Raw genomic sequence first — 23,459 nt, forward strand, 5'->3', positions numbered from 1 at the left:
GATCTGGCTCATGCTACCCCTATCTTATACCCCTCTGCCCCACTCTCACTCAACTCCAGCCACACCATCTTTCTGATGTTGTTGGAACACACAGGGCTCATTACCACCTCAGAGCCTTAGTACTTTTTGTTCTCTCTGCCTAAAACATTCTTCTACCCAGATCTTTCAATGCTTTCCTCAGTACATTAAGGTTTTTGCTTAATTGTTCCTTGGCCATTTCATCTTAAATAACCCTCATACTTACCAGTTCGTAACCCTTTACCTGTTATATAAGTCTTTATGGCACTTTTTTCTAGCTAACGTATTTCATATTCGTTTGTTTACTTGTTTAATCTTTGCTCCACCCCGCCTCCCACATACACATTCAATACAGCTTCACGGGAGTGGGGACTTTATCTTGTTCTCTATATCATGGGTCTAGCAGAGTAACTGACACATAGCAGACATTCAATAAATATTTGATGAGTGAATGTATGAGTTGATACAGTAAGAAAGAAGGACAAATGATGATAAAAAGGAGTTAACCAAAAGTCAAGGTGTTTGTAGCCAAGGAAATTCAGGTCTAATCAGAGGAAAAACCCCACACCTATGCAAAAGAATATAAAGCATTACAGATTGAATGCATAATATCTAAGTAAGGCAGAGCAAAGCAGGACACTTTATTATGTATATTACATGGAGCCATCTGTCTCCCTCCTGTTACTTTTGCATTTCTACATATTGCCTAATATGGTGTCTGCACATAAAGGTTGACTATGACTAATTGATTATTTTTTTAAATATGCAAATATGAGTAGAAAGTAATATTGAAGGCAAAACTAAAGTGAAGGTTTGAATTGCTCTGAATTACCTGTGATTTAATTTTTCCATGCATGATAATAAACATAGATAAATATGTATTGACTTTTGTTTAGCTGCTGGACATACATCAAAGCAATTTTTTATGGCATAGTACAATATTTTCAAGATACCACTAGTCAAAAATAAATTGTATTTAAAAATCTAAATTCTCAATGTTTTCTTCTACTCTTCCATTTCTCTGATCCTTATAAATTTTAGGAAATTAGGTTACACACTTTCCTTGAGAATCAAGTTTGTTTAACTTGACTATATTTGTAGAGTTATAAATGAATAACACACAATTTACTGAGTTCATCATTGAGTCAAAAAATTGCTGCTCACTGACTTGGATAGACTGGGCATAGTAATTTGAATAAGATATGGTTCCAACTTTCAAGAAGCTACTATGCATTTATTTATTCACCTGATGTTTTCAGACAGTTGAGAACTAATAGATTTCAGGCACTGTCCCAGGCATTAGGGATGCAATTGCGAACAGGATTGTTAAGGTCCCTACAGTCACAGAATGTAAGGTTCCGGGAAATAGAAACCGTACAATGCTGACATGTGATTTTATATAAAGGAAGAGAACACAACAGAATGGGAGCGTATAACAGAGAAAACCAACTTTGAGCCATCAGGGAAGGTCAGCCTGAGGAGTCACATTAAGATTAGACTCCAAGAAGAAATCTAAGGGCAAAGGCAGGGCTAGACATGCGTATAGGTCACCATAGGGCAGTGTAATCAGTCAGGGCTTTAGCAGAAGTAAGGAAGTGAATACAGAATCTGCTGGCTGCATTGAAAAAGGGAAGATAAACAGAGCCTTGTGGCATCAATAAAGGCTTGCCCTGGAAGAGATACTTGGGCTTCAGGAGTGTGGGTTTTCCAGATGGATAAGGGGGTAGGATTCAGCTTGTACAACATTTGAAGATTGTAACATCGTACGAGAAGGTAAGCAAGTGATGTAAGCCTCAAGCAAAGTGCACCAGTAGTGTGAACTGCTCTAGGGAGCTTGGCTGGTGGAGTCCTGCCTTTCTGTCCACATGTCAGGCACCGTGACCTTTAGAAAGGTGATTAATACTTGAGAAAGGGTACAAGGCAATGTCCTGGGCTGATCTGGCTCCAGAGCTGCCTGTGGCTAACTCCTGGCGTGACAAAGTGCCGTCGCTGCAGACCAGCCATTAGCACTTGCCTGTTTGCCTTGCTGGCTGAAAAATGGGCACAGTTACAGGAGAGAGAATGGTCTTTGTTATTCTAGACAGCACAGCACTTGGGTCCTGGACATGAAAACAGAGAAGTAGAGCTAAAAGCTTTTCACAGTATTTGGGAAGTACCTAAATAAACAAATTGTGTCACATAAATGTAGATTATGCTGGTATTTTATAAGTGTAGATTAGGGTTTCTTTTATTTTAAACATGAGAAATAAACAGGGGCCATTAATTTTCCCTTTAAGGAAGGTAGTTAAGAAAACGGTTAATAATCTGTCGCTAAAAATAGTAGGCAATCCTCAAGAGATATTTTTTCACAAACAACAAAATATACATCTAGTATTGACATCCATTTTTATGAACAAATTCAGAGTAGATTGGGAGGAGAGAGATTCATGAAAACAACTTGAATTTCCTAAGGCAGATGTTTAAAAAGGATTTTATCTGCTTTAGAGAGAGTTGTTATTTCATAAGACTGTGATTTTCTCCATGGTGCCCCGTTTTGAGAACATGGATTTACTTGGCTGTTACGTGCAATTGCTTGCCTTCTGTGGTTCTCTAGTACCGGCATTTTTCATATACGCAAAAAATGAGGCAAGTGGGTTTGTGAAATGGTGTCTTGTTTAGCTGTATGAGAGCTGCCTCGTCGTGAGAATGATTGTAATAATTCTTTCACAGAACTTAGTGATATCTTTTAGGCAATGCTACTATTTAAGGCTTTGCTTGTGTCCTAGCCAAACAGATGTGTTTATTTACGTGTCTGATCTAAACAGGAAGACAGTGGGGACTCTGCCCACAGCCTTGTACTTCCTCTAATACAGATAGAAGCGGAGGAGAGATGCAAGCAGTTGGGGCTCATGGAAATGAGAGCGGGAATGAAGAAAAGCCTGTAGGTGTGGGTCAAACTGAGGCAGCTGTGCTTTCCCTCGCAGCACTGTGACAGCTGTGTGCGGTCTGAAAAGAAGCAGAGGGACAGCTAGCTGCTGGCACTGGTTTGGGGTGGGTGGTCTCCTCTCTTTGTGTGCCTGAGAGGGAATAGACATATAATCGTCATCTCTGTGCAGCGATGCTACTGCCAGGGCACTTTTGAATCCATGTCAGGCACCTGGACATATTCTGTTGCAAACTGTAACTGCACACGGACTGAGGGACGTGAAGAGGCTGCTTTTCTCCAAACGTGGATTAAATGCTATCAACAGTGGGAAAAGCTTTGCAAGTAGAGGACCTGCAAATCTAGAGTAGGCAGAATAAAGAAGTCAGGTTGCATGATGAAGTGGTCTCTTAGGGAATAAACTGAGGGTGGTGGGACAGAGATCAGGGGAAGGTCCTTGTCCTGGGTAGCAGCAGGCTGGGGACTAGGGGCTTGAGCCATGTGTGCCAGTGGAGAAATGAAGAGAGTGGTACTCTCATTTGAGGGATTGAGATTTTCATCTTCTGTCACTTCTTAATTCTTTTCTTCATACTTAATAACATTATACAATAATGGAAACCTTAACAGAAAGCAAAATCGAACAATTTCAGTACCAACAATGGCTTTGGAATTTTGTCCCGTTCCTACTCAGTGAAGGAAATGGAGTTATCATTTGTAATTATTCCTTGAAAAGCATATTTAGTTATTGTTCTTTTAGTCATAGCTTAGAAAAACAGGTACAGAACTGCATGTATACACACACACACACACACACACACACACACACACACCACCACCACCACCACCACCACCACCACCACCACCACCACCACCACCGAAAGATATACTCTGTAACTTTGTAGGTGAAACTTATCATTTGACTCTGACTAGTTTTGGGCTCTTTATCAAATTTTGTTCCCTAAAACTTATTCTCATAAGAAATAAGGAAATAGCTTTACTAAAGAGAATTAACAGCACTCACTTTACTGTGATCTTGCTCCTGTATGGGTTGAAAATGGCACCAGAAGTCATCTCTGAACTGTAGGATTAGAGTCAGCTGAGGTTTCTTGATTTTTGTTTGTAATTGCTTTGTTTGCTTGCTAACTTAGGGCTGGGGATTCTCTAGTTTCATTCTAAATATTTAGTACTCACTGTGGGCAGTAAGGTAGGGGGGAGTCCTCTGTGCCTCATCTGTCACGTTTGTGATGACAGGGTCAAAAGCTCAAAGGTAAATATAATCTTTGCTTATCATAACTGTTTCCAAATGTGAACATACCTTGACAGGCCAAATACATGGTTGCACGTGGATTTGAATTGATCTAAGTATATGCTGTGGATATCTAAGGTTCCCTGAAAATTGTGTATACATTTTCGGTGTGTATGAGTATGCGCGTGTGTGTTTAATTGGGGCAATGTTGAAAACTGGAATGGAGACTTGTTCTATTTATAAGAGGATCCCAAATACAGGTTTGGGGGGCATGGTGTGAAACTGTATTCATAAAACTCTATTTCCATCAGTAAAGAAAAATATTACTCTTATTTTGACTTTTCCTTACTTGGTCTTTAGAAAAGAAAGGAGCAAGAGAAGGACTAGCAGGAGGCAACAGGGTTAGGCTATGTTAGTCTTTATATTTTTCTGATGGTGAGGCCACCAGTGCCTACCATTACAGTTCTGCCAAGTGCTTGCTTGCAGCAATATTAATCTGTTTGGATGTTTAGTGGAAATAGTGTTCTTCGGAGGAGCTGTAGTTAAAATATACACTGCCGGCCTTCCCTGGTGGCGCAGTGGTTGAGAGTCCTCCTGCCGATGCAGGGGACACGGGTTCTTGCCCCGGTCCGGGAAGATCCCACATGCCACAGAGTGGCTAGGCCCGTGAGCCATGGCTGCTGAGCCTGCGCGTCCGGAGCCTGTGCTCCGCAACTGGAGAGGCCACGGCAGTGAGAGGCCCGCGTACCCCAAAAAAAAAAAAAAAAAAAAAAAAAAATGCACTGCCTTCGGTTGCACTGTGTTTGTTTTTGTGTAAAGGTTCTTGCAAATATAGTAGGTGCTTTCTTGGTAAGCAAAGCATTCTAACACGTGAACTGCCTGATCTTTGGCTAGCTGTCCTGTTTACTAGCTGTGCAGGTGGTTAGTGTGCCAGGAGCTGCAAATAAATCAAAGCTGTGACTGATCTCCAGTGATGGGAGCACCACACTCTGCCTAAGTGTTCATTTTTACAGCACAACTCTTATCCCTTAGTTTTATATCTACTGATTCTTAGGCATAAGGATAAGTCACCAGTCAATGCTCCAAACTGAAAATGGGAAGGGATGAAACAGCAGAGGAAAGAAAGGAATTTTCCTGTTTTGAGAACCTCCTGCATACTACCCTGTGGTCCTTTCAAATGTTTGCTTTTGTACAGAGAGAAAAGTAGTCTTTCTCTCCTGAAATATAAAAACATGTTCAAGTAGAAGAATAAACAGTGGGTTGCACTAGGGTCTATTTTTATTTCTAAATTAAAACTAAATTGGTTTTATGATATATAAGAGTGCTTCTCATTTTATATTTTAAATCAAGTATTTTGACTGATCTAAGTACAAACCAGATAGCTTGTCAAGAGAGTAATAAGCTGATAAACATGGTTTAAACAAAATAGACTCCTGGGAATAGTCAGATATGAAGATAACATTGCCTCCGTATTTCTTACCTCACCTTAGATGATGTATTCAGTGGGTGTTCAGTAGAAGGGTTTAGAGTGTAGAATTTCCTGGGCTGTGTATGAACTTGTTGATGTGATGTACTGGAAATGATAATTTAGCTCTTCACCTCAGTTCTGAACTTTTTCTATTTAGCTCAGCAAGCTGGTTCCATTTCGTTTTCTTCCCCTACTCAGCTGAGAAAAATAGCTTTAGAAATTGACTAGGTGCTCTGGGCTATTTCAAAGACCAAGAAAGACAATTTTTTGTTTTCATTTCTCATAAGTGATACATGAAGTCTGGAAAGTAAGAGAATGATAACTGAATATGGTCAGAACTAATTAAAATATTATATTCAGGACTGAGATTGAAAGGCAGCTAAGGAGAAAAATCCTACAGATGCTCAAAATCTGTGAGACTTCAGAATTAGCTGAATCCCCAGTGAATCTTCATTATTGACTAGAGGAAATTGTATTTTCTTTCTTTGCAAGGCTTGACAATTTATTGAATTGCTACCAAAAGCTTGCAGAAGGTAAGGGGAACTTCCCAGAGGCAATTATGCTGCATTTTGCCACTGAAATTTTCTAAGTTTCTCCCTTGTGTGACAGGGTTTTAAATGAAACTAAGGAAAACAAAAATGTTAAAATAGACCAGCATGGTCTTGCCTAGAATTAGTGTGTATTCACAGAGTTTGAGAATGGTGGTTCTATATAGATGTCTCAGAATATGGCTTATCTGCCAAATGACAGATGGTCCAAAGCCAGAAGAGAAAGGCTTAAGAAGATGTAGTCAAGGGTAAGGCTGATTCTGGGAAGAGCTGAGCAGCTGTTTGGTGGTTGTGTTAACACTGATCATTAGTACAGCCTCTTTTGCATTCTGTCACATTAATTTGTTATTGTTTTCACTTTTGTGATGACTCAACTAGGCTCTTTATTAGATGGAGTGATATCTGCCTAAAGGTTCACAAAATATTCTGAAATAATTAGACTGAACTAAATATTTTTTAGATAGGACACTAATGCTCTGTATCACACATGAGTGAAAAAAAATTGAAAATTGATTTTTAGTCCTTCGTAATGCTGTTGAGACATGTCAATGTGTTTTGCTATTAGAATTCAATTAAAAGGGGCTCCAGAGAGGTAAGCAAGCCAAAGCAACTTCATCATGTGTATGTAGCTCATGCATTGTCGATTATGACATTTTAAATCACTAAGTACTTATCTACATATTTGTTTGCTTGTTTTAAGTCAATTTTATTGACTTAATAAAATGCACCCCTCTTTAAGTGTACATTAATGTAATTTTGACACATTTAAACCCCTGCGTAAACACCATCACAGTCAGGATATAGAACATATCTATCACCTTCCAAAAGTCTCTTATGTTCCTTCCCACTCAATCCATTCCACCTTGGACCATGTAACCACTGATCTGTGTCCTATATATTAGATTTGCCATTTTTAGGATCTCATTAAATGGACTCAAACAGCACGTACGCTTTTGTTTGTAGCTCCCTTGGCTTAGCTAAGTGCTTTTCACATGCATTTAACTTATCTGTTTCAATAGTTCACTCCTTTCTCTTGATGACTAGTATTTCACTGCATGCATATGCCACAAATTACCTATTGTAGGATACTGAGTTGCTTTGGCAAGTTCTGAATAAAGCTGTTTGGACATTTGTTTACAGATCTTTGTGTCGGCATATATTTTTATTTCTCTTGGGTTAACACCTAGATATGGAATATGATAACTGCATATTTAGCTTCATTAGAAAGTGCCAAACTATTTCCCAAAGAAACTGTACCATTTCTTATAGCAATATATGAGATTTCCAGTTGTTCTTTACCCTCTCCAAGACTTGGCCTTGTCAGTTTCTTTTAAAAATTTACCACTGTAATGGGCATGTAGTGTTATCTTATTGTGGTCCCATTCTTCTTGGAGGCCTTAGCTCATTCCCAGGCTGAATTATGTTACTCTGACTGTGTTGTCCATTCAATGGGGACCATAAATGGACAGGTAATGATGTTTCAAGAGTAGGATTAGTACTATGGGAAGGACCTCATAAAAGGAGCACTTTCAGTTGAGGAGTATATTTTATACTTCAAATACATCCTTTACAATGTGAAACTTTATAATTATACTTGTGTACACTCCATACAATGCACTCCATGTACTAAAATCAGAACAGGTATTCTTAATGGTTTTGAATGGCTGTGAATCAAGGCCAGTGGGTAAAGTGAGCAGAGGCCCTTAGGGGGCAGCAGAGGACCACATACCAAGAGACTCATGGGTTGGGGAATAGGGTATGTGTCTGTCTAAGTAAAGGGGCCTCTGTCTGTCACTAGTTAATAGGTTAAACTGTTTGCCCTTCTCTTCTTCAATAGTAAATAAGGATAAAAGCTAAAGGAGTTGGGGTGTAAAAACTCACAAACTCAAAAGCATGCAGGGGTATGACAAGAAATATACTGCTGAGAATGTGACCAGTGTTAAGACAAAGGGTGTTTAAAGGTTTGTGGTCAAATTGAGCGTACAGTGCTTCACCAGGAGGCATGAAAACTCACCAAATAAACGAAGTGAGTTTTGCTAGCTAATCGTCTTGCAGCACCTTTGCACACGAGCTGCAAATCTGTGACCCTAGGATGTCACCTGAAGAGGATTAAGAACGCTGGACCACACCGAGACACATAGGGAACTCCACTGAAGATGGGAAAGGAGGCAGGAAGTATCAGCAAGGGAGAGCTAGAACTAGGGCTAGAACAAAGATGGAAGCGAGGACTGAGCTGAGGTGTGTTATAACGGAGGGTGTGAGGATTGTGGTTGATGGTGACGTGAGTGAATTCATACTTACTGGGTACCTACTATGTGTATAAAGAAATGTATACACACTTTCTGTTAATTTTCATAATAACCCTTGAAAGTAAGAGTTACTATCCTCATTTATACATGGACAAAGTTTAAATGAGGGAGGTTATGCAAGTTTGTAGAGAACTCAGGCCTATGTAACTCTAACTTCAAATCTCTAAAAGAGATGAGAGAATTGGTAAACTGAGACTTGAGAATCAAAACAGATTGAAAATGAGGGTTGCTATCAGGGTTGCAGGCCAATGCCTCTTAAGACTTAATATGCCTCTGAATCCCCTGGGTATCATGTTAAAACACAAATTCCGATGCAGAGCACCTGGGTTGAAGCCTAACAAGCTCCCAGGTAATGTCCATGTTGCTGCTCTGCAGACTATGTGCTGAGAAGTTTGCAGCCATGCTCACCTGAACCTTATATTGCAACAATAAGTTTTATTCTGCTCTCTCTAACTTGAAAAGCCAGCATGTATTGAGGAATATCACTTCTATGGGGATGGGGGAGGCTTAATTGCACACAGGCTTGTTTCTAAACTGTGAGATCTGCTTGTTTTTTGTCATAGGACTTGGATTTTAATCCGTACTCCACTAATTCCTACCCGAGTGACCTCGCACAGTCCTCTTGAAGAATTAGTTTCCTCATCTACAAAATGGGAATAATAATAATCTACTACTACATAAATCATAATGCCCTTTTTCATTGTTAATATTTCACACTGTAAAATAACTTGACAGATGAGGACCTTGACACAATGTCTGGCACATGGAAGATGATCATTAAATGTTTGCTGAAGACTGAATGAATATGTATATGTTGTATATGTTGATGAAAACTGACATAGCACCTAATATAAATATTAAATTAACACTTAAGGGCTTCCCTGGTGGCGCAGTGGTTGAGGGTCCGCCTGCTGATGCAGGGGACACGGGTTCGTGCCCCGGTCCGGGAAGATCCCACATGCCGCGAAGCGGCTGGGCCCCTGAGCTGTGGCTGCTGAGCCTGCGCATCTGGAGCCTGTGCTCTGCAACGGGAGAGGCCACAACATTGAGAGGCCCGCGTACCGCAAAAAAAAAAAAAAAAGTTATAGGCATTAACTCTCTCTTTCTAAACTTTCTTTACATGGACCACACAGGTCCACAGCTCCCACTTTAAGTAGTTCTGGTCTAACCTAATGTCTGGAGCTCTCCCATTTACTCAGGACTCCTGACTGCCATGTTCCCATAATTTGCTATTGAAATAAATCAATATATAATGTGACTTGCAAAGAATTCACAATGACAACTCATTAATCCATATTCAAATAGGTAAAAACTAGAGAAGCCATGTCTTTGGCTGGAAATGTCTTCACTTTTTTCATCTCTTGTACCATTTAACTGAGACATTTTAGAGACTATGTCTCAATATTTATGGTCGAAGCTATTTCCATCTGAGGAGTAAAGGGTTGGAGATTGATGGGTCCCTGTGGTTGATATCTTTAAAGTCTGACTTCTTAACCTCCCATAAATCTCCAAATGCAGGTGGTTAACTTCATCACATACATATTAGGATATTTTTGTAATTTACGTTTGAATGACTTCTTCTGAATGAACCTGGTTGGAGGGGTATGAAATACTGTTTATGGAAAAAGAAAATTAATGTTGTGGTGGCTATGTCTGCCAGACTTTCACGTCTCCCCATCCATGTAATCATGTATATGAAACTTCCTTTAGTGGGCAACAACTCACAGTTGAGGGAATTTGTCTATAATAAACCACTTGGCTTATGTTGCATCAGATTAGATCAGATCAATTTCCTTCATTCTTAATTCCTTCCACATCATATCAGAATGCTTCTTAAATGAGATGCCTGTAAACAGATCTGGGTCCTTAAGGGAGATGAAAAGATATGAATATAAATGTCAAACTGCTTTTTGGGAAAGGAGACTTTTCCTTTTGTGAATGATCAGTTGAAGAGTGGTAGAATGAAGAGCTAGGTTTAAGGGGATATTTGAGGCGGAAAATAAAGATCCAAGATATAATATTTGTATTTTTTGCTAAGTAAATATATATATATATATATATATATATATATATATATATATATATAGTCAAAAACTAAGTCCTTAACTTTTAAGGAAAGGGTGTTGCTGCTTCATAGAAAGTATAGAAAAATCATGTTTTACTTCCAAAAGAAATAAGCCTACGTGAAGCATTACAACGTTGGAAGGCCTCCTGTGGGTAAACCACTTTATAACACTGATTTCCTGCAAGCATATATCAGCTCACATTAATGCTCATATAGTTAGGTGTGCCATCTGTTGTAGCTTTAGATGCCAGATAACATTTCTATGGGTTTTCTTAAATCATACTAACTCATAGAGTGTCTATGATACTTGACTAAACTTGCTGACCAAACAAGCTAAGAAGAGATTGAGTTTGCCTCCTAGCAAACATAAGATTTTTTTCCTTTTCAAACATTACTTGAGATCGTGCTGTCCTTGAAATCTCTATAGGATTTATTGCCTTACTTCTCATTTGGAATTTTCATTATATTTCCATTCATCCTAATGATCTTTCTTGTATATTTGTGTTCTTTCTCCATATGATTATCAGACAATAAAAACTAAGTGATGACTCTGGGGGTTGAATTGCTGGACCTATTTTTCTCTGGTCAGAGAAATGAATGTTATAATCTAGGTAATAAAGTCTGAGAGAGACCAGTTTATTTCAACTAATTTCCACCAAGGTAACATTGTATGATGAAACTTTATATTGTGGTTGGATGCATAGAGTACCAAGTGACTGTTTAGTAATGATAACTTAAAATTATCAGATGTTGCCATGTATTTGATATGTATGGTAAAAGGAGAAAGACAATGAAAGACTTGTAGCTCAGTAACCCATGAAATCCTTAGAATAGCGGACTTGTTAAGACATGTTAAATATTAAATATCTTCTAAATAATTTTTTCAGATAACTCAATGATCAACTCAGCAAGAGCAGCAAACATCAAAATTCTACGGCTTTGTATATGTACAACTGAATCACTTTGCTGTACACTTGAAACTAACACAACACTGTTAATCAACTGTACTCCAATATAAAATAAAAATTAAAAAAAAATTATACGGCTTAGGACATATCTCACATCCTGGGAGCACTGTGTACAAGCTTTCCGTCACCAGAAAATCAGCAAGAAGGGAAATGAAGACTTGTGGTATGTTTGAATCAACTGATGTCTTATTTTAAGCACAGTTTTCTTTTTCCTTTTTAAAAAAAACCAGGTGAATGTATTAATGTTGATATTCATGCACAGAAATGGGTCAGCTGATATTTTTGGAACTCTGTTTTGTTCTGCTTTGTTTCTAAGGTCATTGAAGAGACCCTGGACAGGTAGTGCACTAGACTCTAAATATCCCTAAGGGCAGTTTTTTATTTGTTCCCTGTGGAAATGCATGAGAAGACCCTGAGCCTGATAGAGTGCTTAGTATATGATAGAAGTTGAGTTAATATTTGGTAATGATGATGGATTTTAGGCCAAGTATATTTTGAGAGCTGGAGTCTTTTTGTGAACAAGAGTAATAAAAACAATGAACCTTTATTAAGCACTTATTTCAGGCAAGATGCTAAGCATTCCACATAGATTTTTAAAAATTCATTGTTAGACCAACCTTAAGAGACAGATATTATTATCCCTCTTCCAGAGATTAAAGCAAAAATAAAAAAAACAAAGAAGCTGAGAGTTAGAGGTATTGAACGATATTGCAGCTCTAAATTGGAATGCTTGAGCCCTGATTTGAACCGAGGCATTCTTAACTCCAGAGCTCACTCTTAACCAACAAGTGCGCTATTCTGCCTTGCCACATGATGTTCCAAAGTTGTGGTAATAGCCGTCAAAAAGGTAAGTTAAGGAAAGACCTGACTTCAAGAAAGACAATACACATTGGTGGGACATTTTGCCATGACAGCTGGATGTCTTCATTTTACAGAAGATGGCTTGTTAGATATCAGTTTAATTAGCCAACTTCCTCTTGGGTCTCCATGTAGTTGCTAACTCCCTTGACCATGGAAATGACCCTGAAAATTGTGTCTGTGTCTGGTAGCTGGCAATGTGCCCTAACAAAATATCTGTGTAGTAGGTAAGTTGCTTTCTAAATGTTTCATGCCATTTTCAAAAGCCATTTTCTGACCACAGAAATGAATGGAGTGTGCTAAGAAGTGACGTGTGGTATGAGAGGGCAGATGATTCCACTTAGCCATAACCTAAGTGACATGCGCAATATTAAAATGTATAGATTTATATGCTTAGACTCATTCTCTTTCACAGACTTTCTCTCCTCTTTATAAAACTGAGTGTGACTAGTTCTTAGCAGCCTATTAGAGAGCATGGAGATTCTATTCTAAAAATGGTTTCTCATGGTGCTTATTTCAAGGTGCAGCAGAAGCTCACCCTGTTCTCTGCCTGGAGCAGGGAGTAGATTTTCCATTTGTGTGACTTACCTATCCTGCTATTCTCTCATGTACTCTTCTTCAGCAGAGGGATTATAGGACTTCCAGAAGCTAAGGACCATGTTTGTCAGACAGGGTGTGTATATCTTACATCATTTCTTATAGGTAAAACTATTTCTTGTAGGCTAAAATGTTTAGAGCTGCTATGTAAATGAGTATAGAATAATGTCATCTTCCTCACAGAAAAGTTTGGGAAAGTAAATATCAGAATTCTTTATTTTAAATTTGTTTCTAGCCATTGCCAAGCAGGGATTTAGCTCTTTATTTTAGAATACCTCAATAGGTATCCCAAACTTATATGACATTTCTGATTTTACAATCTAGGAATACTCTAGCAGATTTGACATTCACGGAGATTCTTCTCTTCTTTTGATTTTTTTCACCCGATTTATGTATTTTGCTATATTTTTACTCTGCACTATTGCATCTCCCTAAATTGCATGCATCTTGCCTTTACTCTCTTATTTTTACTATTGTAGTTTACAAATTAGTTGTATGATGTGTTGACAGTTTAATTATGATTATTGTGCCTTAAAGTTTGGGTTAAACCCAAAAGGTCAGAATATTCACTATTATTATTATTATTATTATTATCATTCTGAGCTTCTTGTTATCTTGTTTGCTGTGTCAAATTGTGCATAGATGCAGAACTAGAGTAGGATCAAAATCAGCCATGTCTTGCATAACAATTTCAGCTTTTGTGCTGTTTTAAATTAACTATTTTTTATGCCATAATAACATCTAATGTTTTCTTTAGGAAACAAAAAAAGCATATTTTTCTCTTTGACAGTAGCAGCCTTCCAAACCTCTTTTTTGATCAAGTTGGTAGCATAGGTGTCAATGTAAATTGTTTTTTACCTCAAAACTCTAGTGCTTTGTGTATTAGAGGTAACCTCCATGCCGTATAAGCTATTTACTTCAGTGACTTCTTCTGACAAGCATCTACCTCTTTACCACTTAGTGCCCACTGGTGAATTTTACTTGGTTTTGGATGAAGAGCTGGGAAAACCAATTATCTCAGTCTTGCACATTTCCCTGATCAGGGATCAGTCATGTGCTTTAATCTTAGTGTCATGTGATGCCCAAACTGTTTCTTGCTTTGCAGTGAGTTGCTGCAACTGTCCATCTTACTTTGATTGCTCTTGAAAACATATCCACATCTGTCTGTGCCTAATTCATGGGCATAAACTGCGTATTGGTGACAGCGTAGTATGACGAAGGGAACGTTAAAACTTTAGTGTCAGAAAGTCTGACTTCAATGGTGGCTCTGCCAGTTATTAGACATTTGATGTTGGGCATGTTGCTGATCCTCTCTGTGCTTCAGCAGCTTCAATGATAAAGTGCAGTTTATTAAAACAATAATTTTAAGGATGTTTATATCATATATGTTGTATGTTATATATAATATTATACAGTTATAAACAATTATATATAAATATAATTTTAATTGCATGTTATGAATTAGATATTACATATTACACAATACATATTAAGTGTTGTGCATATTTTGTGTGTGATATATTATTTTGTTTCTCCTTTTAGTTTCATTTCAAAGTTGATGTGATTTATCCCACATAAGTCAGTGTATTCACACCTTTGTCTTTTTTAGTCTTGGAAATCATTCTCTTTTTTGCTATCAAAACATAGGCAAGGACCTTAACCCTCCCTTGTGTGAATTGTCACTGCCCCTGAGTTACCAGTTGGCCTTAGAGAACTTATCCATGCTATGAGTACCAATCCTCAGGAGCAGTAGGTTCCCCAGACCTAGGAGGTTTTCACTTCAAATTTAAAATATCCCAAGGACAGTCTCTGAACACTGGATTAATATCTTGTGTTCTAGGTCTAAATGTCATACTGGTGGAATGACTAAAATATCTTGGCAGCCCCAAGAAGATAAAATTAATTATGTCTGGTCCATCAGCAAGGGCTCCAAATTATAGCTAGCTTTACTAGGTAGGTAGGATTATGTCAGTCACAGCCGGAGTAAAAGTAAATTCTAAGAAGAGAGAATAGTATAAGCAAATATACAGAGACCAGGATTTTCTATGGAGTTTTTGGTGTAGGAAATGGTGAAAAGTCCATGGCGATAAGTGCATAGCATTCCTTCTGTGGTGAGGGAAAACATAAATTATCTGGAAGGTATCTGCTTGCTTTGATTTTGAAAGTTTAATATTATGATGATATTTTGTTTTGTTTATTAACTGTGCTAACTAAGATGAGTTTTTGATACATAAACACAACTATTAGCAAAATTATGATGGAGTATTAAAATGGGAGAACTAGTCACTATTCATTTGAATAAAATTTCATTTATTCATTTGAATAAAATTTCTTAAAAATACATTTATAAAAAGACTGGTAGTAGAGTTTACTGGTAGTGGGGAAATTTTAGACATGTCAACGGCCTCATAAAATATTTATATTTAGTCCCTCTGTGCTTTCTGCCATACTTAAGATGAATATTTTTGACTTAGATGTAATGTGATGATTTCGATTCCTATTCCCCTCCTCCACAACGAACACATTTTCTTTGGTCCTTGGAACAGAACCTGTACTCATTTGTACTCAACAATTGGAATTCTGAAATTTATAGTTTGAGAAGTCTGAGATGAAGTGAGTGGTTTTTAAATCTTATTGGTATCATGTAAAGGGAAATCTTCTTTATCCAGTCCATGATTAGAAAAAAATTCGAGGTACCAATATAAATTGTTTGCAGGGAAGCAAGGAGAATTGATTGAGGAACAGAGACTTGAGTTAAGAGGACAAGTTAGATGTTCACTGAAGTAATTCAAGTAAAGGATGTTGAAGGACTGATGTAGGGCAATGAGAATTGAAGAAGCATTTTAGATTTAGAATGTGTAAGACTTGAGAACAGATTGTTAGGGGTTGAGGAGTTGGAGATGATGAGGAAAACTCTGAAGTGCCTAGCTTGGGTGACTGGTTAATGGTAATACTGGTAACTTGAGTAGGAAGAAATGACTGAGCTGAAACCATCTGTTGGAAAATGAAGTGGGTTAGAGTGAATTAAGGGGTTGAGGAAAGTGGCAAAGGTTTGGAATAGTAAAAGAAATGGTAGCAAAAAGGATGAATAAGAATCATATTTAGCCTCCATGAGGTCACAGCTAAGGTTGGAAAACAGGAATTGACATTCAAGTTTTCAATGGCTCCTCACTGGTTGCAACAGCAGCCTTCAATATTTTCCTAACCTGAAATATAAGAGGGGCAATATCCACATCTTAAGTATTATCTTATTAGGCTTTGGCATAGACAAAACTGGCTTTAGAATTGTAAAGTTGCCTATTAGTTAGGTGTAAACCCAACCCTTTCTCCTAAGTATCTAAGTGAATGAGTGGGGTATTATAAAGGGATAACCTTATACGAGCTCTATTTTATTTTTGTAAAAAATATATTTCAGTTTTGATAGTTTAAACTATTATTTGAATAAATTACTTATAACATATTTCTTAACTAGCCTGAACACTGAAATTTAGACCTTGTCTAAACAAAAAAGTTTTTGAACTTGTTGGCCCAGCAAATGGGCCACAGGTCTCCACAGTCAGACACTGTCTCAGATTTTATCTTCCAAAGGTGGTTGCAAGAGGTATCTGTTACTCCATATGGATTTCTAGAACCTTTCCACTATAACTAGAGTCTAATTCTAAGACTGGAATCTTGAATCTAAGTGTATTTGCGATTTGCTTGCAACTGAAGGAATGCAGTCGAAATGACTGCATGACTTCTGAGGCTACATCAAAAAAACACAGTGCAAATGGCAAGATTTCATTCTTTTTTAGTGCTGGGTAATATCCCATTGTATGTATATTTACCACTTTATGACGTAGCTAAGGGTGTTTCCAGGCATAGTCCTGAAAGTGCCACCTACCTTCTCCTAGCTACCAATAATAAAAAAGAGAGGCGAGAGATGGATTGAAGAAAAAGTTATTCAGTTTTAAAGTGGAATTCAGAAGAAATGTAGATTCCAGAGGGTGTTTTTCAGACAACCAAGTGTTTTCAAGGTAAGAAAGGACCTCGACACAAAGATCAAATCCAGGGTGGAATTATACAAACTTTTGTTAAGACCTTAGAATTGATTTAAGATAGAGCTGCTTTAGAAACCTTCAGACAGACACAACGACCTCTAAGTAGCTTAAGGGCATGCTGCACAGATCCTTCTAATTAAACAGTAGGGCTTCTAAGATTCTTCAGGATACTGTCCAAGGGGACAGTAGAAAATGTATTGTCTTGAAGAGATTATTGATACAACTTGGATGCTAGTAGCTCTCTTTTCAGACTTCTCCTCTTTTTCCCCCTAACACTGCCTCTACATTACTCTGAAAGTGTACTTGCTTTGACAACAAGGTGCCTTGGGAGTCAACCTGTCTACATAGATTGAATCAATTATTCTCCAAGAAGACGTGGCTCCTTTTAGTGGAGAGTAGCCATAGGATTGAATCTGGATGCGACTAATTGAATACTGGATGCATTTCTTTACAGGAGCCTGTGAGATAGGACAGGATGACACAGAAGCAACTAGATTCATTTTTGTCTGGCCAGAATATAACCTTTTTTTAAAAAAATAAATGTAAGTTTGAATTGATATTTTGAATTCAACTCTTTATTTTTTTAACAGAGTTGATAACAGTTTTAACATAATTGCCTTTATTGAGAATTTATTACTTGACTGTTAAATGTTTTTTTTTAATATCATTATTGGAGTATAATTGCTGTACTTTGTTGTGTTAGTTTCTGCTGTATAACAAAGTGAATCAGCTACAAGTACACGTATATCCCCATATCCCCCCCCGCTCACATCTCCCTCCTACCCATACTGCTGAGATGACCTTTCTTTTTCCCAAAGCTACATTACATTATCATATTAAGAAGGTGTCCAATTACAGTGTTATCCCTAAATTTAGAAGTCCACTCCCACCTCCCTGGCATTTTCATCTTTTACTCAAGCGTCTTGGAGCTGGCTTCATCCTTGTCAGGATGACCTGAGCACCAAATGAGCGATGAGACAAAGATATCTCCATTTCCAGCTAAAGGAACACTGGAAGTCATAGAAACTTAGTGTCACAGCATAGTATTAAGGAACAGCAATAGAGACAAATAAAGAATTTAAGGTTTTGACTAAAACGCTCTTTAAAAAAAAAAAGACTTTATTTTTTATAGCAGTTTTAGGTTCACAGCAAAATTGAGAGGAAGGTACACAGATTTCTCATTTAACCCCCTAAACCTTCACACGCATAGCCTCCCTCTGTTATCAACATCACCCATCAGAGTGGTACCTTTGTTAAAATTGATGAACCTACACTGACACGTTTTTTTCCTTTCTTAGGATATAAGTTATACTTCTCTTTTTACTTCTTAAAGTGGTTGCCCTAGAGTTTTCAATATACAGTTACAACTAATCCAAATTTGTTTTAAAATAACAGTATAGCACTTCATAGGTAGTATAAGTACTTATAATAACAGAATCTTAATTCCTCCCTCCCATCCCTTATATTATTTTTACCATTTATTTCACTTATATATAAGCATACATAAACGTATGAATTTATGCTAATTACGTATGTTTATATATATCAAAAACATCGTTTCTATTATTATTTTGAACAAATTAGTGTCTGTTGGATCAATTAAGAATAAGAAAATTAAAAATAAAAGTCTGTATTTTACTGTCAGTATTCCTTATTCCTTCCTCAGTGCTCTTCTTTCCTTTATGTAGATGCAAGTTTCTGATGTATGTTATTTTTCTTTTTTTCTAAAGCACTTCTTTTAACATTTCTTACAAGGCAAGTGTACTGGCAACAAGTTGTCTCAATTTTGTTAGTCTGAGAAAGTCTTTCTCTTTCTCTGTTGAAGAATAATTTTGCAGGGTGCAGAATTATAGCTTGCTGCTTTTCCCCCCAACACCTTAAATATGCACTCTCTTCTTGCCTGCATGGTTGTTGAAGAGAAATTGGATGTTATTCTTATCTTTGTTCCTCTCTAGGTAAGGTATTTATTTCCTCTGGCTTCTTTCAGGATTTTTTCTTTATCTTTGATTTTCTGTAGTTTGAAATGATATGCCATGGTTTAGTTTTTCTGGTATTTATTCTGCTTGGTATTTTATGAGCTTTCTGGATCTATGGTTTGGTGTTTGACATTAACTGGGGGAAAATTCTCAGTCACTATTGTTTCAAATATTTTTATTCCTTTCTTTGTTCTCCTAGAATTCTCATAACATTTATGTTACACTTTTGTAGTTGTACCAGAGTCCTTGGATATTCTGTCTCTTTTTTTTAGCCTTTGTTCTCTTTGCTTTTCAGTTATGGAGGGTTTCATTGATATATCCTTTAAGTCAGAGATTCTTTCCTCAGCTGTGTCCAGCCCAATAATAAGCCCATCAAAGGTATTCTTCATTTATGTTGCAATCTTTTTGATCTCTAGCATTTCTTTTTGGTCCTTTCTTATAATTTCCATCTCTCTGTTTACATCACCCATCTGTTCTTGCATGCTGTCTACTTCATCCATTAGAGCCATTAACATATTAATCATAGTTGTTTTAAATTCCTGGTCTGATAATTCCAACATCCCACGTCTGGTTCTGATGCTTGCTCTGTCTCTTCACATTGTGTTTTTGTTTTTCAGTATGCCTTGCAATTTTTCCTGATATCTAGGCATGATGTACCAGGTAAAAGGAACTGCTATAAATAGTTTGGTAATGTGATGGTAAGGTATGGGGGAAGAGGAAGAGCTCTGTTGTCCTATCATTATGTCTCAGTCTTTTAATGAGCCTATGCCTCTGGACTGTGAACTTCACAAACGCTTCTCAGTGTTTTTCTCCTCCATTAGCTGAGACATCATAAACAGAATAGGCTGGTGTTGGGTTTTCCCTTCTTCCATGTGTAAGGCTGGAGTGGACTGGAGTTAGATATTTCCCTTCTCCCAGGTCAGTTAAACTCTGATAATACCCCAGCAGGTTAGGCTCTAGTTAACTAGTTTCTCCTGAAGGCAGTCCTTGCTATGAAGATCATAGCAATCTGGTTTATTTCAAAACGGTTCCTTTTCCTTCCTTCTGCTAGAAGTACAAGGAGATTTTTCTTGATATTTATTGTGAGAACCTCCTTGAGTCCCTGAAGGTAAATCTCACAAAATTGTAACCCTCTACTTCCCAATGACTGGGCTCCCATGGAGTTTCTAACTCTCAGAGCTGTCCACACTGAACCTCCAGCAACTCATCAATTACAATTTAGGATTTCCACTCTGGCACTTGCTCCTGCAATAGTTTCCACTCATGTGTCTTTGTTTTAGCAATCGGTGACTCCTTGTGTTCACCTGTCTCTTTCCAAACTTGAGGGTAGTGATTTTTTTCCTGTGTCTTTTCCTTTCTTACGGATCCAAGAAGAGTTTGTTGGCTTTTCAGTCTGTTCAGCTTTTCACTTGTTAGGATGGAATGGTAGCTTCCATGCTCCTTATATGTGGAACCAGAAACAGGAAAATAGGAATTCTTTCTTTCTTTTCTTTCTTCCTTCCTTCCTTCCTTCCTCTCTCTCTCTCTCTCTCTCTCTCCCCTCCCTCCCTCCCTTTCTTTTTCTTTCTTTCTTATAAGTTTTGAATATTTTTAAATCTCATTTTCTTTAATCTATTCTCTCTCTCTCTATATATATATATATATATTTTTTTTTTTTTTTGCGGTACGCGGATCTCTCACTGTTGTGGCAGCCGCGCAGGCTCAGCGGCCTTGGCTCACGGGCCCAGCCGCTCCACAGCATGTGGGATCTTCCCCGACCAGGGCACGAACACGTGTTCCCTGCATCGGCAGGTGGATTCTCAACCACTGCACCACCAGGGAAGCCCTAATCTATTCTATAATTTGATTTTCTTTCCTTATTGTAGTGACTTATGGAGGATATCTATACTAGTCAAAAAACACCTTTCTGACCTTTGTTTGCCTCTTTTGTCTATGGAGCAACAGGCAGTTGTGTTCATAAGCAAGCTGCTTGAGTATGTTGTGGATTTGTAAGGACAAATTGAAAGATTAGCATTTAAAAGAAATATCTGTAAAATTTTAACCAATCTAGACAGTTGGTGAAGATTAATTTACCTCAATGCTACCTAGATAAACATAGGGCTGTCTGCCTGTCTTAAGACCTCTTAATGTATTTCAAATTTCTTTAGTAAATTAGCCTTCATTTTTAAAGATAGCATTGGGCTTACATTCATTCAGTTAGAAATGTGTTACATGGGCAAACGCTGACCAGATTTTCCATTGACATCAATTATATTCAATCCAGGGTATATGTCTATTAATTAAGATCTCCCTTAAATAGTACTGTAAGGATGTTACTAGAAAAATAAGTTCAGAGAGAGACCATCTTGAGGCAGATGCTTTCCTGCTTTACGGTCTTCAAAGCAAAAGAGAATTCTACCTTTAGGGCCCTCTATCCATTATAAATGTAGGGACAAAATTACTACTTTGCTTTAATTTGTGATTTTAAGTATTATGTGTTTTGAGAGTGTGAAAGGTGAAGTGGGGAAATGAAATATATCAAGCTATGAGTCCCCTTATTTCAGGGAGGATCACTACAGCTGCTACCACCCCTCCCTAGTCAGTTCCCAACAAGGGTCCTTCTGCCCGGTGTCATTTGAGCCAATAGAACGAGACCGAGATTGGTTTAGAAGCAAAAGAAAGCTTTAGTCTTCCACTAGAGTGTGAAGCGGTGCAAACTGGCGCTTTAGAGTGCATGATCTTCCCGCAGGGCTGTGGGCGGGGCTGCTTTATAGGGTTCTCATCAGCACGGGGGCGGCCGCGGCATTCTCACAAGTCTGGCGCAGCTGTGCTGCTCACGCCTCTCCCGGCGCAGCGTCTGCACACAGCCCGCCGCCGCCATCTTGAATAGTGGTGTGCGCAGCGCTTCTGCGCACGGCTCGCCAAGGTGAGTCAGCGCAGCTTTTCTGCCCGAGCAGCTCGGGCCTGAAGGGCCAGGCCAAGGCCTCTGCGAAAGTAGAATGGGCACAAAGGAAAAGAAAAAAAGGTAAGACTTTATTTTATTACCCAGATTCTGTTTTTGTTTCCTGGGAATTGTTAATGGACTTTGCCTGTGACGCAACTAGAGTGAAATCTTTGAAGAGAGGAGAGTGTTTTGAAAACAGCTGTGTGTGTACGTGTGTGAAGGGCCGCAGAGCATGCACTCACTAATTTGTTTCCCAATATAATTTGTCAGACTGTGCATTTACCCAAACGTATTTTGTATTTCCCAGAAAAAAAATAGTTATGTTTTCTTTACATTACAGAAATTTAGGCGTTATAAAGAGAAAGAATGTTTACGAGGTGCTCTTAGATATTTAAATCTTTTGTGACAGCCAAGAGGAAAAAGCAGGCAGCAAAACAAGTCGCTTTGCTTGGGTGAGCAAGCACACCATGACTGTGTGTGGCTTCCTTCTGTGCCTTTCTTGTGTGTTCTCGTTGATAAAGTGCAAGCAGTTGTTTGACTGTGTTGATGAGGAAGAGATGGAAAAAAATAAAAGCATTCACCCTGATTCTGTTAAAAAAAATCAATGATGAGTTTGTAAACATTTAAAGGTAACACTTGAGTTAATTTCCAATTTAATTTCAGTGAGTTTGACTACCATTTATCTCCCTGCTCTCAATAACAGGTTTTCTGTTGTCATTTTCCTGATGTTTGAAAGCGAGGTTTGCTGACCGCTGAGGACTGGTCTCCCATTAGCATTAGTCAGACATGGCTCCCGTGGCTCCGTCACGGCGCCCTGGAGTTTCCCTGACAATCCCTGTCCTTGATGTACGTTTCCCTTTTGGGTCTCAGGCTGTGCAGAGTGGGGCAGCACCTGTCAGAGGTCTGATTGAGCTGCCTGGTGCTGTCACATTTCCCAGCTGCCCTGGCCAGGGAGGCAGATGTCGAAGGACACACTGGGACTTGTATGTGTTGTCAAGTTGGTTGGTAAACATGCATTATCAGAGGAGATTTAGGGCAATAGGGACAGAAAGAAACAAAATAAATACCTTTTTTATCCTATTAGCTAAGAAGCATTTATGGGGATGTATTAATTAGTAATTGGCAAATCATTTCTTGAACACCTGATATACCCAAGATAAAGTTCTAGGTCCAGCGAAAGGCATGAAAAGAATAAGGTAGGAAACCGTCCTCTCAAGAAACTTATAATCTTATGGTGGAAATAAGAATTATGTAATCGACCATATTTTAAGGTATAAATTGCCACTAAGAAGCCTATGGGAGCTCAGAGAGAAAAGCATCAGGGGCATTTAGAAAGGCGTTTTGGGGAAGGGGCGTTTAGGTGATTTATCGACCTTGGAAAAATATATTCCTTTAGGATCTAGGTTTGGAAAATTTTATTGCATGTTTCCATGATTACAGCATGCCTCAAGCCATCAGTGATATTACATGAAAGCTTGTGTGACACTGGAGGGGTCTCTATTAGCTGTACAAAAATCATTTGTCACAGGAGACAGACATTT

The 23,459-nt window shown here is 38.2% G+C and overlaps 1 long non-coding RNA gene across 2 annotated transcripts in view; it reads left to right on the forward strand.

The window, feature by feature from the left end:
• LOC109552810 (uncharacterized) overlaps nucleotides 1-11,704 on the forward strand; it is a 98,203-nt gene extending 86,499 nt beyond the window's left edge. For both annotated transcript variants that reach the window (XR_012325038.1, XR_012325037.1), the window contains exon 5: nucleotides 11,444-11,704. This is a non-coding gene — a long non-coding RNA (uncharacterized lncRNA). The remainder of the gene's footprint in view (nucleotides 1-11,443) is intronic.
• The last annotated feature ends 11,755 nt before the right edge of the window (nucleotides 11,705-23,459 follow it).

This window comes from Tursiops truncatus, chromosome 12 (genome assembly GCF_011762595.2).
Source record: "Tursiops truncatus isolate mTurTru1 chromosome 12, mTurTru1.mat.Y, whole genome shotgun sequence".
Classification (NCBI taxonomy): Eukaryota; Metazoa; Chordata; class Mammalia; order Artiodactyla; family Delphinidae; genus Tursiops; species Tursiops truncatus.